We start from the raw sequence: 13,522 nt of genomic DNA, 5'->3' as shown, positions 1-13,522 counted from the left end.
CCGCTCGGCGGGTGGGGGGCGGGGAGCGGGCACGGGGGGCCGCGGGGTGGGGGCTCAGCGCTGGGGGCTGCGGGGTGTGTGTGTGTGTGTGTTGGGGGAGGGGGTGCACCTGCTGGGGGCGTGAGGGGCCGCCCCCGGGGTTGGGGCTCTGTGTGTTGTGGGGGGGCCCTGCGTGTGCGTGTTTGCGTTGTTCGTCCCCACGCCCCCGGTGAACTTTTAATTGAAAGCTGCGCTTCAGGTGAGTGCTGCGGTGCTGCGTTGTGTTGTGGTGGGGGCACAGCCCTGCTGCCCGCTTGGGGCTGCGCTGTGTGGTTCCCCAACTCCCGTGGTATTGGTGGGGGAGAAGCCATGTTCTGACTTGCCATAAAGAGGCTGAGGCCCTTCCTGGGGGTGTGAGGGGCTCTGGGAGAAGCCCTTGGGATCAGCAGCGCTGCGGGGCTCTGCCCTGTCAGCTCTCGCTGCCCCCTGCCCTATAGCTGGGGGGTCGGTGCGGTGGGTGAGCCCGGTTCGGGCCGCAGTGTGCACGGCTGCTGCCGTGGGGTGACTTCCATCGGAGCCGTGGGATGTGTGTGCTCAGCACGTTCCCTGCGTGGAAGCGTTCCATTGCTCTCACTTTCAGTTTTGAGGTGGCAAAGCAGAGCCCTGCTGTGATCGGTTCAGATCCATTGTTTTGGTGAGCTTCCGGCCGGGCCTGACCACAAATAACACTGCTGAAGTCACGGGGCTGCTGGCGCTACAGAGTGTTTGGGTCAGGTGAGAGCTGGGAAGGAGCGAGGCTGTGCTGGAGGGCTGTGCTGTGCTCCCGGCGTGCTGCTGGGATCCCAACGTGGGCTTTCGTGGGGAAAGCAGCGCAGAGCTGCTGTCACTGCCATCAGCAGCACTTGGTGAGCTGCTGGGGGAGCTGCTCAGTTTGAGTGCAGGCGTTATGGCTGCTCCAAAGGGGCCTTCCCAGCGTGGTGGGTGTTGCTGGGTGCCTGGGACTGGGAGCGTGCTGCTCTCCCAAAGCACACGTCTACTCATTACTCGAAGAGCTGTGAAGGGTTTGGATGCTTCTCTGGGCTTGATGGTGGTCTGTCATGGGCAGGGCAGGAGAACGCTGCCTTGGAGTGAGCTTTGTCAGAGGCGTGTGTGTGGGGAAGAAGCCCAGCTTCCCTCTGAGGCCCATGAGAAGCAGCACAGGGGGAAGGCACGTCTCCAAAGCAAGAGGCACAGAGAGTGGGGAAGTGTTGAGTGGACTGAAGGCAGTGCCATAGGTGGAATAGCAGTAGCATTTCTGACCTGGTAGCCTGCCCTTGTCACAGACACAAAACTGGTGCCTTCCCAGTGAGCCGCGTTCCCACACTGTGACTACTTTTCCTTGGGCTGAAAGTTTGTGTGTGCTTCCAGTTGGTAAACAAAAGCTGTTACCTTTTATCAGCGCTGCTCCCAAGTGAGGCTTCAGGAGCATAGTTCACTGGAGCTTACCAAAGTGCAGAGGGTCATCTGAGTTCAGCCTTATTTTTAGGTCCGTTTGTTTTTTTTTCTGTTTTGGTGCCACTGTTGAGGCAATTACCCCATGGCAGACAGTCTGGAGGTGCAGTTCTGCACACACATGGCCGGGCTGTGCTTCTCTGCACTGCAGCATGGGGGCTGTTGGCTGATACGAGTCATCACAAATGCGAGTTATGTGTCTGTAGGTAGATAGATGGAGGTGCTTGCTCGGGCTTTTTAAACTACAGCTGTTTACATGTGGTGAACTTTGTGTCTTTGGAAGCATGTGGTTTCAGCATCACATGGAATTAAAGGGCTGTATGTGTGATGGGAAAAGCAGAATCGGGGGGGACAAAGCTGTGCAGGAAAGAGGTTTTCTTACTTTGTGTGCGTTTGTAGGAAGTGAGTAATGAGCGGAAAGAAAAACTTAGGGGGATGAGATTTTAAAAAGAGATTTCTTGAAAAGCTGGAGGGTGATGGACGTGAAGAGCAATGTTCTGACAGGAGTTCTGTTCTGTTATGTGCTGGATGGGAAGGCAGCAAGACACGACCTATGCTTTGATATGTTGCTGTAGCACAGTGGCCTCAAGAAATGCATTTTTCTGTGTAGGAGTAAGTTAGGCTGGCTTCATGGCTTTAGTGGTGGCCGGGCCTGGCTGCAGGCAGGAGCGGTGCCTGGCTGTTGGTGTGAGCCCCGCAGCCCTGCATGGGATGGATGGGGTGGGTCTGTGTTGCTGTGAAATGACACTTTGGGGATGCTTTTATCAAACCTTAGATCTGTCCATCTTTGCTTGCCATCAGGCTGTCCCTGAGGAGCAGGTTTGTGTGCAGTTGTTCTGCAGCAGGGTTTCCTCTGTATAGCGCAGAGCCCAGGAGCTGTGCTGTGGGCTGCCTGCTCCCTGCAGCCCTTTGTGTTTGTAAGTTGCTGTGTGTTCAGTGCACAGCACTTCTTTCCTTCCCTCCACGCTCTCACTTATGCACTTCCGAAGGTACTTTTTTTTGTGTGTTATGACCATTTGCTCTTCAAAAAGTCCTCATACTGTGAATAAATGTGGTGGATCAATATAATTAGGTCACCAGTGTCTTCCCAGCCCAGACACAAGCAAATGCTGCGCTATGGAATGCAAACAGATTGGTGTGTGCTACACTCAGAGCTGTTGTTTAAAAGTCTGTCTCTTTCCTTACAGCCCTCCCGCTTTGATTCCATTTCTGAAAAGCAGAAAGGGAGGGCTGGCATTTGTGGCTTTTGTTGTCTGTGTGTGTGCAGTATGTTTCCATGCATGGAAGCTCTGGTTTTGCAGGTATTCCTGGGTAACTCAACGTGTGCTCCTGTTCCCGCAAGGCGCACAGGCTGTGCTCAGGCCCTCTCAGCAGCTGCTCCTGCGGTGGCTCTGTCGGGAGATGTGTGCAGAAGTGAAGGAGAACCATGGCAACGTGGGATGGGGACCGGATGTGTTGGGGATCCATCTGGAGCTTTGGGATAAGGGTGGAGTGCTGGTTGTAAAAGGAGAGAGGTAGGTAGGATGGGAGGACTGAGGTGGTTCTCCTCACTTCTTATTGGCAGTACAAGCCTTGAGCTCAGGGGCTTTCTGAAACCTTGGCTGAGCGAAGAGACACAAGGGACAGCTTCATTGCCTCAAAGATGTTTCAGTTTTAAATATATCTGAAGCCTTGGAGGCCACGGAGTCATTAAGATTGGAAAAGACCACTATGATCACCTAATCTAGCCGTCACCCCATCTTTGTTCTTAGGAGGGCATGTGATAGGAGAGCATCCTCTGAAAACACAGCAAGTGGAGGAACTGCTCTGCAGAGGAGGAGCAGGCACAGGATGCAAGCATATTGCCAAAAATTAAGTGCTTTTAGACCTCGGCCATCTCCCATTCTGATATTCCACAGCCTTGGCACATCTCAGAGTTCTTTCGAGCAGAAATAGCTTTAATTTATTTAATGACAAAAGCTAATCATGTTATAGCACAGATGTGTCACTTTACTGGCTTTATAAGATTTTGTGGTGAAATGTCTTGGAGAAAGCCATTCTTCCAAAAATGGGATTTGCTGCAGCTTGTTTTCTTCTCGTGTCTGGAGACATGCTGGCGTGTGTTCTCTGACAGAAGTCTGCAGAACAAGGTTGCTTTACTCATAGGTATATATTTTGGTGTGCAGTACCAATTTCGGAACACGGGTTATATTTTTATCCATGGTAAGAAGTTGATAGGGGAGTGGTGGGAGACCTAGAAGTACGAAGTGTCCTGCTCAGGGTTGGGAAGTAGGATGCCCATCTGTGTGTGCGGGCTTTGTCTGTTGCCGTGTCAGGCTTGAAAGACTCTTTCATGTCAGCAGCTCGTGCTGGGCTGCGTGGAGCTGGTGCATTTGCTCTGGTTTTGTTTCATGGTTAGAGAGTTAGCAGTGTAGGCCTCTCTTTAGAGATAACCTATATTTTCTTTTTCTCCCTAATCCATCATTTTCAGGGCTAGTCAACTGTCAAGTTTAGTTGTGCGTAAATCCTCTAATATGATTAGAGTTGCTGGAATTTTCACTCTGAGGAATTAGAGGTGGGTAGTATCACTGCTTTACAGGCGTTTCTTTAATGGGAAGCTACATCTGTGACTGGATGTCTGCTTATAATTGCACAGGCTTTTCTGCAGTGAATGAGCAGGAGGGTGTCGGAGTTTGCTGCGGGGCTTGAGGTGCCGCGCTCTGGGCAAGCTCAGGAGCTTGTTTTCCCGTCCTGAAGGTTGGTGTGACTTCTCGCCGTTCCACATTTGCACTTTGCGGTATTTCCAAGAACTTCTCCTAGGCACAGTTTTCCTTTCCGGGCTGTGGACTTGGTTTTGCCTCCCAAATAGGAAATGATGATGTGGGACAGCTGGAAGGAGAAAATAGGATGGGTTCTTAAAAGGAAAGGATCAAAGGGAGGAGAGTGGAATGAGCTTCTAGGCTGGTGGTATTTTTGGGTATGTGTTATCCTTGTGTTGTGTTCTGTGACTCTGGGAGGTGTCCCAGAGCATGCTCTCTCCTCATAGCAGGTGATGTCACACTGTTGCTGATGGGACTTGAGTCAAATTGCTGCTGGGCACGTAACTGGGTTAATGGGACAGCGCTTCCTTCCTTCCTGAAAGGAAAATTACACGTTCTCTATTCTTATTGTACCTTAAAAGTTGTTTTTACCTCTGCTTTACTCTTCAGTCATCTGAGATGGCCAGAAATGGACTGCTTTCCTACACAAAGCAAGGCCCCAGGGCTTCCCTAGGTTGTGTCAGATCAAAGTCAACCCCACCACCAAAGTAATGCATTTCTGCTGTTGGTTGTAAGGCCTCTGTGTGTCCTTTATCTGGGTGCGAGCTGATGTATTTCTAGAACTCTAAACACGACCAAGGAAAAGCAAAGTGGATTCTAAACTGCTCTTCTTGACAGAGAAACACATCTTTGATCCTTGCCCGGTGCCAGGAGTGTCCTCTGAAACCATCGGGGGAGCACTGCAGAGAAGCGGGAAGAGCTCGTGCTGTTGAACATCGTAAATAATGCAAGTTTTCCTGGGCTGTAAAGCCTTTGCGAGGTGGAAGCTGGTTCTCTCTCAGGTTGCCAAATAACGATTCCCTGTTTGTTTTTGTTTTTTGTTTCGGTTTGATTTACACCTGAGAGTGATGATGTGTGAGTTACTGAATTACCAGGAGCTTGATTTGTATGCCTGTGCTCCTGATGGCTGAAATCAAAAAGTCTTAAAGCATGTTAGTTGTGACTTCTGATGTGAAATCCGTGGTGCAGGTCAGGCTCTGGGGTGTGCTGGGAGAGCAGTTTTAGGAGCGGCCGATTGATGCCCATTTCGGCCTTGTAAGGTTGGTGTAGGACGTGCTCCTGTTTGTGCTTGCTGAGCTGCTGAGGCATTTGGCTTGCTGTAGGATGTATGGTGAGCTTCAGTTTGTGGCATCTCTCCTTCCAGTGCTGACACACATAGAAATATTGGTTACTGAATGGTATGTCTTCAAATGCTTTACTTTTCTGGGCTTGTGTTTTGTATTCTGGAGCTGTAAAATGCAAATAATTCACCTGTCAACCTGTCTGCAACTCAGGCTGTGTGTTTCCTTCACTGAAGGTGTTTTAAGGTAGATTTCCAAGTGCTTTTACGTCTTCTTTCGAAAAGAAAAAAGGTGCACTTTTTGTTGATACACAAGTATTGCCAAGTGTAATCTTGCAGGATGCTCTGTGAGCTTTAACTCCTCAACTTAATTGTATTGATTACATTTCCAAAACCCTATTCTTAATTAAAAAAAAACAAAAAAAAAACCAAAAAAAAACAAACAAACAAACAAAAAAACAAAAACAAAAAACTCCACAAACCACGAAAGTCCACCCGCACAACTGAACTGCTTCATTTTTAAGTGTTTGGTTCCGAGTTTGCGCACTGAGTTTGGCTGTGCAGGATTCCCATTCCGCACCCAAAACATGGGATCCATCTATGCTGCAGGGCAGTGGCACCTGGCGCTGCAGGCCTATCAGAAACCACTGCTGCTGGTGCTTGGCACGGTCTCCTTCTCTTGCTGAAGCCAAAGCATACTTTATCCACTCAGGCTGACATTAAGATCATTAAATAAATGAATGAATTGTGCTGTCACCAAATTCCGATCCTGGCAGACTAAAAACATGTGAGTTTTATGGAGGAGACCTCTGTCCATAATGTCTTATTTAATGTCCTGAATGTCAGCAGTGGGGATGGTCAGTGAAAGTTTTCTAGTAAAGTGCGTGTGCCTTAATGAGGGTTATGGTGAGGAGAGGTGCAGGAACCTGAGTTACTGGGCCGTGGGTCATTGCAGATGGGAGTTAGTCAGCCTGGGGAGCGCCTGTCAAAGGAAGCAGAGCTCTGCTGACAGTGTAGGGCTGCCTCCAGCTGTGTTGGGATTTGTTGAAAGCAGGGATGGCTCTCTGTTTCCACTGAGGAGTTGGCATTGTCATGGCTGAGCCAAAATGCGCTGAGGCTTGGGAAGGGCTCGGGGTAGCCTGCTGAGCTCTGCTTCCAGGAGAAGGCTGAAATGCTTCCTGAGAGGAGGAGCTTGGGCTGCTCTTCGTTCAGATCTAGCTCCATCCTCCTTTTGTTGACAAATAGAGGACATCAGAGATCTGTTAAGCTTGCTGGGGGTAGGTCGCAAATGTTCCTGCATTGCACAGGAAAAAGCAGAAGCGTGGTTTGATGGAATAATGCGTTGTATAACTGTGTCCTGCTCATACCACAGCCCCAGGGTCTGCCATCGGGGTGTGGGACCTCCAAACATCCGCATTGTGAGGCGGGAGGAGCAGTGCCAGGGCTGCTGCCAGCTGGAGCTGCTGGGCAATGCTGGGACACCTTTGGAGCTGGGTGCTGGCTGGAGGAGTGATGTGAGGCTGCCCAGCTCCTCTCTGCTCTGCACCACAGTCAGCCTGGGTGTTTGCTTTGGTCCCCTCCTGTTCTGAAGTGTCCAACACAAAGCTCAGTGCTACCAGATGGAAGCAAACCTTTTTCTTCCTCTCCTCCCTGCACCTGAGTATTTGTCTTAATGTCTCCTGCATGCAGAGAGGTCTGAGCAGGCAGAAGGTATGGATGGGTCCTGAGCTTCCTTCTGTGGGGTGGCACATCATGTCCATACATCTTTGCTGCCTCCCGCTGCACATCACTTTGGAGCAGTGTCACAGCAGAGCTGCTTCACACAGCAGAGATGTGTGTGTGGATATCTTCCTTGGTATCTGTGTGGGGCCACTGCAAGCAAAACTCGCTTTGTACGTGAGAAATGCCATGGAACTCTCTTGTGCTTTTCTTCAGATTCTGCTGGGATAAATGTATTGCTGCTGTGGCTCTTTCTTGTCAAGCACCCTATGGAGATGTGCAGAAAGCATGCTACCGAAAGTCTGTGTGTGAAGAAGAGGACATGCAGAGCATTGGATTGCAGAGGCCTGGAGCTCCTGCCAGCCAGGCTGCTTCGTGCTGTGGCTCTGCAGTGGGGTGTGAGGCATTGCTCTGCCGTCCCTGGGGGCTGTGCTTCCAGAATTGCCTTTTGTCTGACCTGGGATTTGAAACTGAGAAAATCACAAGCTCTGCACATGCGAGAGAGTACTTACAGTTTCATTTCATTTTGATAAACCACTGAAATAAAGAATTCTGGAGGGGAATGGCAAGGCGTTAGGAAGCTTGGAGCTGAAATGCGTGTTCCTGCTCACTAGAAACGTACCTGGGGAGTTCTTGGGAAGACAGTCAGTCTGGGTGACAACACCGCTGTCACCATGATGGTTCCTGACAGACTGACCAGCAGAGTGTTACATTGTCCCATGAAGTTGTAGTATGAAGTATTAGAGGTGTGGTAGGAAGCACAGCCTGGAGAATGGGGCACACTGCAAGGCTGGTGAGTCCCAGTGGCCGTCCCCATAGAGCAAAGAGGCATGTCTGTGCAGTGGCCTTGGCAGCTGGAGCAGCTGATCTGCATTTGTAGGGCATGAGGGAGGCGGTAGGTAGGCTGGGGGCAGTTCTGTGTGAATGAAATGCTCAGGAGGGCAAAAATGGGCAACTGTGTTTTAGTAAATGGCAGCAAACAGTGCTGAAATCTGGGCTCACTGGTGAAAATCGCTGCGGATGAATGCTACTGCAGTCCTGGAGTCTGGCTTAGGAACTTTTTTCCCCTTCTGATCTTGTAACAACATGCCCCAGATGCAGGTAACTGCTGTGCTGGAGAGGAGCTGGAGCTGTATGGCTTCACTTGGTGAGTTTGGTGCTGGGGAGGTAGGCTGATACTGTGTAACCTTCTATCCAGCTTGGCATTGCCCTTCATGCCCCAGTCCCTGCCCTGCTGCTGCTCACCTGGCTGTCACCTGGCCTTCTGCTTTCTCTGCTTGAACTCCAGTGTTCTCAGCTAGCTGTGTGTCTGCAGTAAGAACTCAGGATAGAAATAACTGTGTGCATTAAGTAACTGTTCTGAAAGAGGAAAAAAAAAAAAAGCAAAACATGGAGCAAACAATCACGACCTGTTCTTGCTGCTGGCTGCAGGGTAGTGCTGTCCCAGGGGATGTGATGAAGGGAACCATGGTGTTCCTCACATCCTGGCTCTGGTGCTGCTTTGTGCCACGTTGGCCTGTGTCACCCCAGCTCGTGCTTGGCCGCCGCTTGGGATTTCCGTGGGTGTGAAGCTTCTCTCTAAGTGCTTCTTTCCTATGAAAGTTTTTTCTCTTCCCTTCCATCCCACTCTCTCAAGTGATGGTTTCTTCACTCAGGGCTCCTCCATCCTCACTGTGAGCAATGGGCCGAACGCGTTTCCACCTTCCCCATGGCTGGCTGCAGTCAGTCGCTTTGATTAAGTGATCCAGGAAACTTTTCCCTGCCCATATTTCCTTCTCCCACCCCTACCATTCAGTCTCATCTGAATGCTGTAAGCAAGAATCGCTCTACTGAAGCTGTTCGGGAAGGAATCTGATGAGTTTTGTGCTGGCAAAGCTGCAGGGTGTGGTTAGCTCAGCAGAGGCTGTGGTTATCAGCCAGCGTGCCATCTCCCTGCTCAGCCCATCCGTAAATATGGCTTAGCGGTTATCAAATGTGTGGTAGCCAGAAGCTGGTCTAGAAGGGCCTTGGAGAGGAAAGCAGTGCTAAGATAGATCTCTCTTCCAGGCAACGTGATCATTTTTTTGCTTTTTTCCTTCTGTTGTAGCTAATTGCAAAAATAAATGCAGTTAGCAGTCTGAAGAGGACCTTCGCTTGCTGCACCATGCTGAGGAGCCTCGTGCGTGGTGGTTTCTTGCCTCCCAGCCTGGTTCGTTTTTAGATGCCGAAGGGCATTTTGAGAGTGTTACAACTTCATTTTACATTGTGTGTATATGAAACAGACAAAAAAAAAAAAAATCCAGTGCTCTGCCAAGTATTTCTGGAAAGAACAAGCTTCATGGATAATCATTTTCATGTTCTACCTGCTCCTTAGTGTGTTAAAGCTACAGAAAAATCTTCTCTACCCTGAATGAAGGCTTTGAGGGATTGGCTTTCAAGTAGTCACTTGAGGCATGTTGATTAAGAAATATCCTCAATGCTAGATTTAATCAAGATTTGAGTAATGGAGTTGCAACTGACTTTTGCTCCTGGGATCCAGTGAACTTCCAGGCAGGGATCTCTGTGTGCTGCTCCCCAGGATATCTGTGCTGTCACTCCAGAGTGGACCAAGCTGGCTGCCCTGTGACAGCATGGAGCTGCTCCGGTCTGCAGTGGCTGTGGCACAGCTGTATGGGACGTTGGTGAGTCAGAGTGCTGGAGAGGAGCTTTCTTGCTTTCTAGTGGCCCTGAGCCTGCAGAGAGCCAGGACTTGGGAGATTCCCTTGGAGAATATGGGAGGTGCAGCAAAATGGTCCTTGTGCTGACCCAGGAGTGGTTGCTGCATAGATAGCAAAGGGCAACATGTGTACCTGGCAGATGCTCCTCGGTAACATCACTTGTCTAGTGGTAATATCAGCTTCCCCTTAGGAACATCCATGTCTGCCTGGGCAGAAGAAGGCTGAAGCTTGTATGGAGTTCACTGCATGAGGCTCTGAATTGAAGAGTTCTTTAACCATCAGTGGGATTTGGGCTGAGATCCTGTTCCTGTCCTGGGGAGGGGTTCTGCTCAGTGTCTGTACTGCCCTGGGTGGCAGCGGTGGACAGCAGAACTTCCCATCTCAGAGTGGGCTCAGGCAGCTGCAACACGTGACTGAGTCAGGATGAATGAGGTGATTAAAAGCTCTGTGGCCCTTATGGTTCACAGTTCAGTAAAAGCAAGGGATGTAGAAACAGGAAACCGTTACTGACCATGCTTTGAAGAGGCTTTCTTGGCTCACACCTCCTCGCTGTGCTGTTTGTCCCTGCTGCCCTGTCTGGGCTGTATGCAGAACGCTGCACTGCAGCCTCTGTCCTCATCCTCATCCTGTTTGATACCTGAATGCTGGATTTCGTTACCGCAGCTCAAAAAGCGTGTTGGCTTCAGTTGGTATTTCTGGGCTGTACGAAGCCAAAATAGGTGGAAAAAATACACATTCACCTGAAGGCAGAGCGTGCTGCCATGTGGACCTTCCTGGTGCTTGTGTGCCTTTGGTGGCAGCGGTACAGCTTTGCAGTGAAGGGATTTGATTGAAGTTGCTGCTGGAGCTGAGTGTGTAGCACACAGGCTTTAATAAAGGAAAAATGAGGAGGTGACATAAGAGCACGCTGGAAAACCCCGCTCTGAGCAGCCACAGGTACTGCGTGCAGCATGAGAGGCTTTGCTTTGGAAGCTTTTTCTTTAAGTTCCTCTTCCTCACATTACGTCCCTCTCCACCTGCAGAGAAACAAAGAGGGTTTGTGCCTGGAGCACGGGGACATCCATGGCACTGTGCTGCCCTTAATGAGGCCCTCCCTGCTTTGCAGCGCTCCAACAGATCAGCGCTTCCAAAAAGATCTGTATCGTAGCAGTTGAGAACGGGAGTCCTTTCTGTATTGAAAAACCTGAAAGGAAATGGCATCCTGTGCAAACTGTGGCTTTGTGCGTGCTCATGTAATGGGCTATCAATCAAATTTAATTAAAACCGGGGTAACCGCGAAGTTTCGCTCCCTTTTAGTTCAGCGATGGCACGGGGAAAAAAAACTTTTATCTTTACAAGCTGCTCTTGCAGAAGTTACTGCTGCGATTGCAGTTAAGCCCTTGCCTTAAAGGCAGTGAAATTAATTTGCTTGTTTTTATAGAGAAATTTCTTGCCTGTTGGCCAACTCCAAAAATAGCTGTGGAGTCCCTAGGAGTGAAGCGTGCGCGCGCTCCAGTGCAGCGGCATCAGTTGGTGCAGAAAGACAGGGTTTGCCAGGCAGCGTGCGCTGGTTTCTTCCCGCAGAGCCTTTCTGCAGCTCCCAGAGCAGCAGAGGGTGCACGATGAGCTGCATGGCACGCCAGGACCCGCAGTGAGCTCCTGCAGCCCTGCTGGTGAGTGGGTAGTGCTGGGCTGCTCGAAACTCCCTGTGTTGGAGCAGCCTGCTCCCCTTGCAGCCTGGCAGCTGAGGAGACGTCCCCTGAAGAGACAGTACCCTTCTTCCTCCCACCCTCACTTTCTTTCTGCTATATATTGGGCCACTGAATAGGCTTGCATTGACCGGGTAACAAAGAAGTCTTTCAGGCCCTAGCTTTAGCCACAGCCAGTGTGCTGTGGGCTTTTGTTAATACTTTCAGTCCCCGCTTTCTCTTTCAGCAGCCCTCACTCTCATTGTTAATACATTTCAGGAGCTACGATGATATTTCTGCATTCATTTTGTTTGCTCAGTTTGCAAGAAAAGTTGCAGAGAGCCGAGAGGGAGCGGGCCATCTCATCCTGCTCTGCACCACAGAGAGCAGTGTGTGCTGCGGGCACATCCCATGGAGTAGGACATGGCTGAGAGCTGTGGGGCGGCTCATTGGCCTCCCCCCACCGCTAGGTCTGTCTCCATGTTCTCCTGGTTAGTTCTGGTCTGGCAGTGGAAGAGGAAGGCTCTTACTGACACAGCTGGTTCTGCTAAGTGGCTGTTAGGTGCTTAGAGAGCATTGTTCATGAGTTGTAAATTCATTCAGCATCTTACCAAGTGGATGCAGTGTGTAGCTTTGTTTTGCAAGTGGAGAATTGTGTGTGTGTGTGTGTGTGCTCCCTCCTACCAGCAGGTAGAGATGAGTGAAAACCAAGCTACTTGTCTGTGTCTGTGCTAGTAAATCTGAAAGCTGCTGGAAGGTGCTTTCTAATTGTTCTGAAACGTCAGTATGGGAATTAATTCCTGGAAATAAAATGTTAGGAAGCAGCTGATTGAAAGGGCTGATGCAGGCACGCAGAAATAAAGGTGAATGTGTCCAAGAGGGAGGTGGATGATGTTAGGGTTGTTTCTTCTCCATTGCAGACCATCGCTGGGGGAGCATGTCCCTTGATAGTGTTGTTGGAGACAAACCAGGCGGTGATGGAGTTAGTGGTGGCAATGAGCTCCTACCCTCAGTGCTGTGTCATGGTGCCCATGAAGGCTGCCATATGCTTTGGAGCATCTCAGCACACTCCTTTTTTCACCAAATAGTTGCATTTTTGGCACTCTAAACTGCTGTTTAATGGAATGAAAAGCTGCGTCGTCTTCCACTCAATGAGAGCATAAATTGTGGCACTCGGAGCAGTAAGCGTGACTTTATTTCTGCACCTTTTAAAGGACCTTGCAAGCGAGGACCTCATGACACTACTCTGTTAAATAGTATAGAACAGACTTGGAAGTCCTTTGCACAGTAAAAGGTGGATCTGGTGGATGCCGTCACTCCTGAGAGGAAGCTCACAGCATTATTGCAAATGTAGATCCTTGCTTGGAAGGTTTCTTAGCCCTGTGCTCCCCCCCCCTCCGACCCAAACCCTAACCCCCCCCAAATCTACTATTTCATTTATTACTCAAAAGGAGTTCCTGTAGCCAGGGATAGCTTTTGGAGTGCTCAGCTGCATGCTGCGAATGCTCTTTGTGCCTTGGTGAATGTTGTCTTAAGTTTTGTGTTTCTTGTCAGAGGGTCTGGTTCTGGTTTTTCAGTTATTATTTTTAATTTTTTTTTCAGCTTTTGTAAGTAAATGCCTGGGGTGACATCGCTGTGTGGCAGAGTAGCCCTATAGGGGGAGTCTGAATGTTAAATAAACCACTGTCTGAATTCCTCCCGATTTCCTCTACAAAGAGGTAAGCCTTGCCCAGTGTCTGGAAGGCTAATAAATAAATTCAGGCTCTCACAGATCGAGGGAGAAATAAATCTGAAGGCTCTGGGGTCTTCACCGTGCTTAAAGGTATGGAACGTCTCTGTGAGACAGCACTAAAACTGTCCTTTCCACTTTCATTTATTTAATTCGGTGCCAAACTTTCCCAACTGATAATAAGAGGACATTTTTCCTTGCATCTTCAGCCATTGAAATGCAGTGGGAGAGGGTTTGTATTGGGGTGCATTGTCCCAACCCTCTGTGCCTTTTGGTGTGCTCACTGTGAGATCCCTGCTCACGTTGTGCAGCTGCTGTGTTCTCCTGCAGGCCTCAATGGAGTGCTCTTGTAATCAGAATCTTGGGCTGAAGAGCCTTGGCCT

At 49.8% G+C, this 13,522-nt stretch overlaps 1 protein-coding gene across 4 annotated transcripts in view; it reads left to right on the top strand.

The window, feature by feature from the left end:
- The window catches only part of EIF4G3 (eukaryotic translation initiation factor 4 gamma 3), a 104,868-nt gene that overhangs the window by 264 nt on the left and 91,082 nt on the right, over positions 1-13,522 (top strand). The window contains exon 1 of one of the 4 annotated variants that reach the window (XM_090122892.1): positions 60-13,128. The exons of the other annotated variants lie outside the window; for them this stretch is intronic. The gene's annotated coding sequence lies outside the window, so the exon portion shown is untranslated. Of the gene's footprint in view, positions 1-59; positions 13,129-13,522 lie in introns of those variants that run through there. 4 annotated transcript variants of the gene reach the window in all.

This window comes from Phasianus colchicus, chromosome 22 (assembly GCF_987193195.1).
Source record: "Phasianus colchicus chromosome 22, bPhaCol1.hap1.1, whole genome shotgun sequence".
In the NCBI taxonomy this organism is placed as follows: domain Eukaryota; kingdom Metazoa; phylum Chordata; class Aves; order Galliformes; family Phasianidae; genus Phasianus; species Phasianus colchicus.
This window is presented reverse-complemented; position numbering and strand designations above follow the sequence as displayed.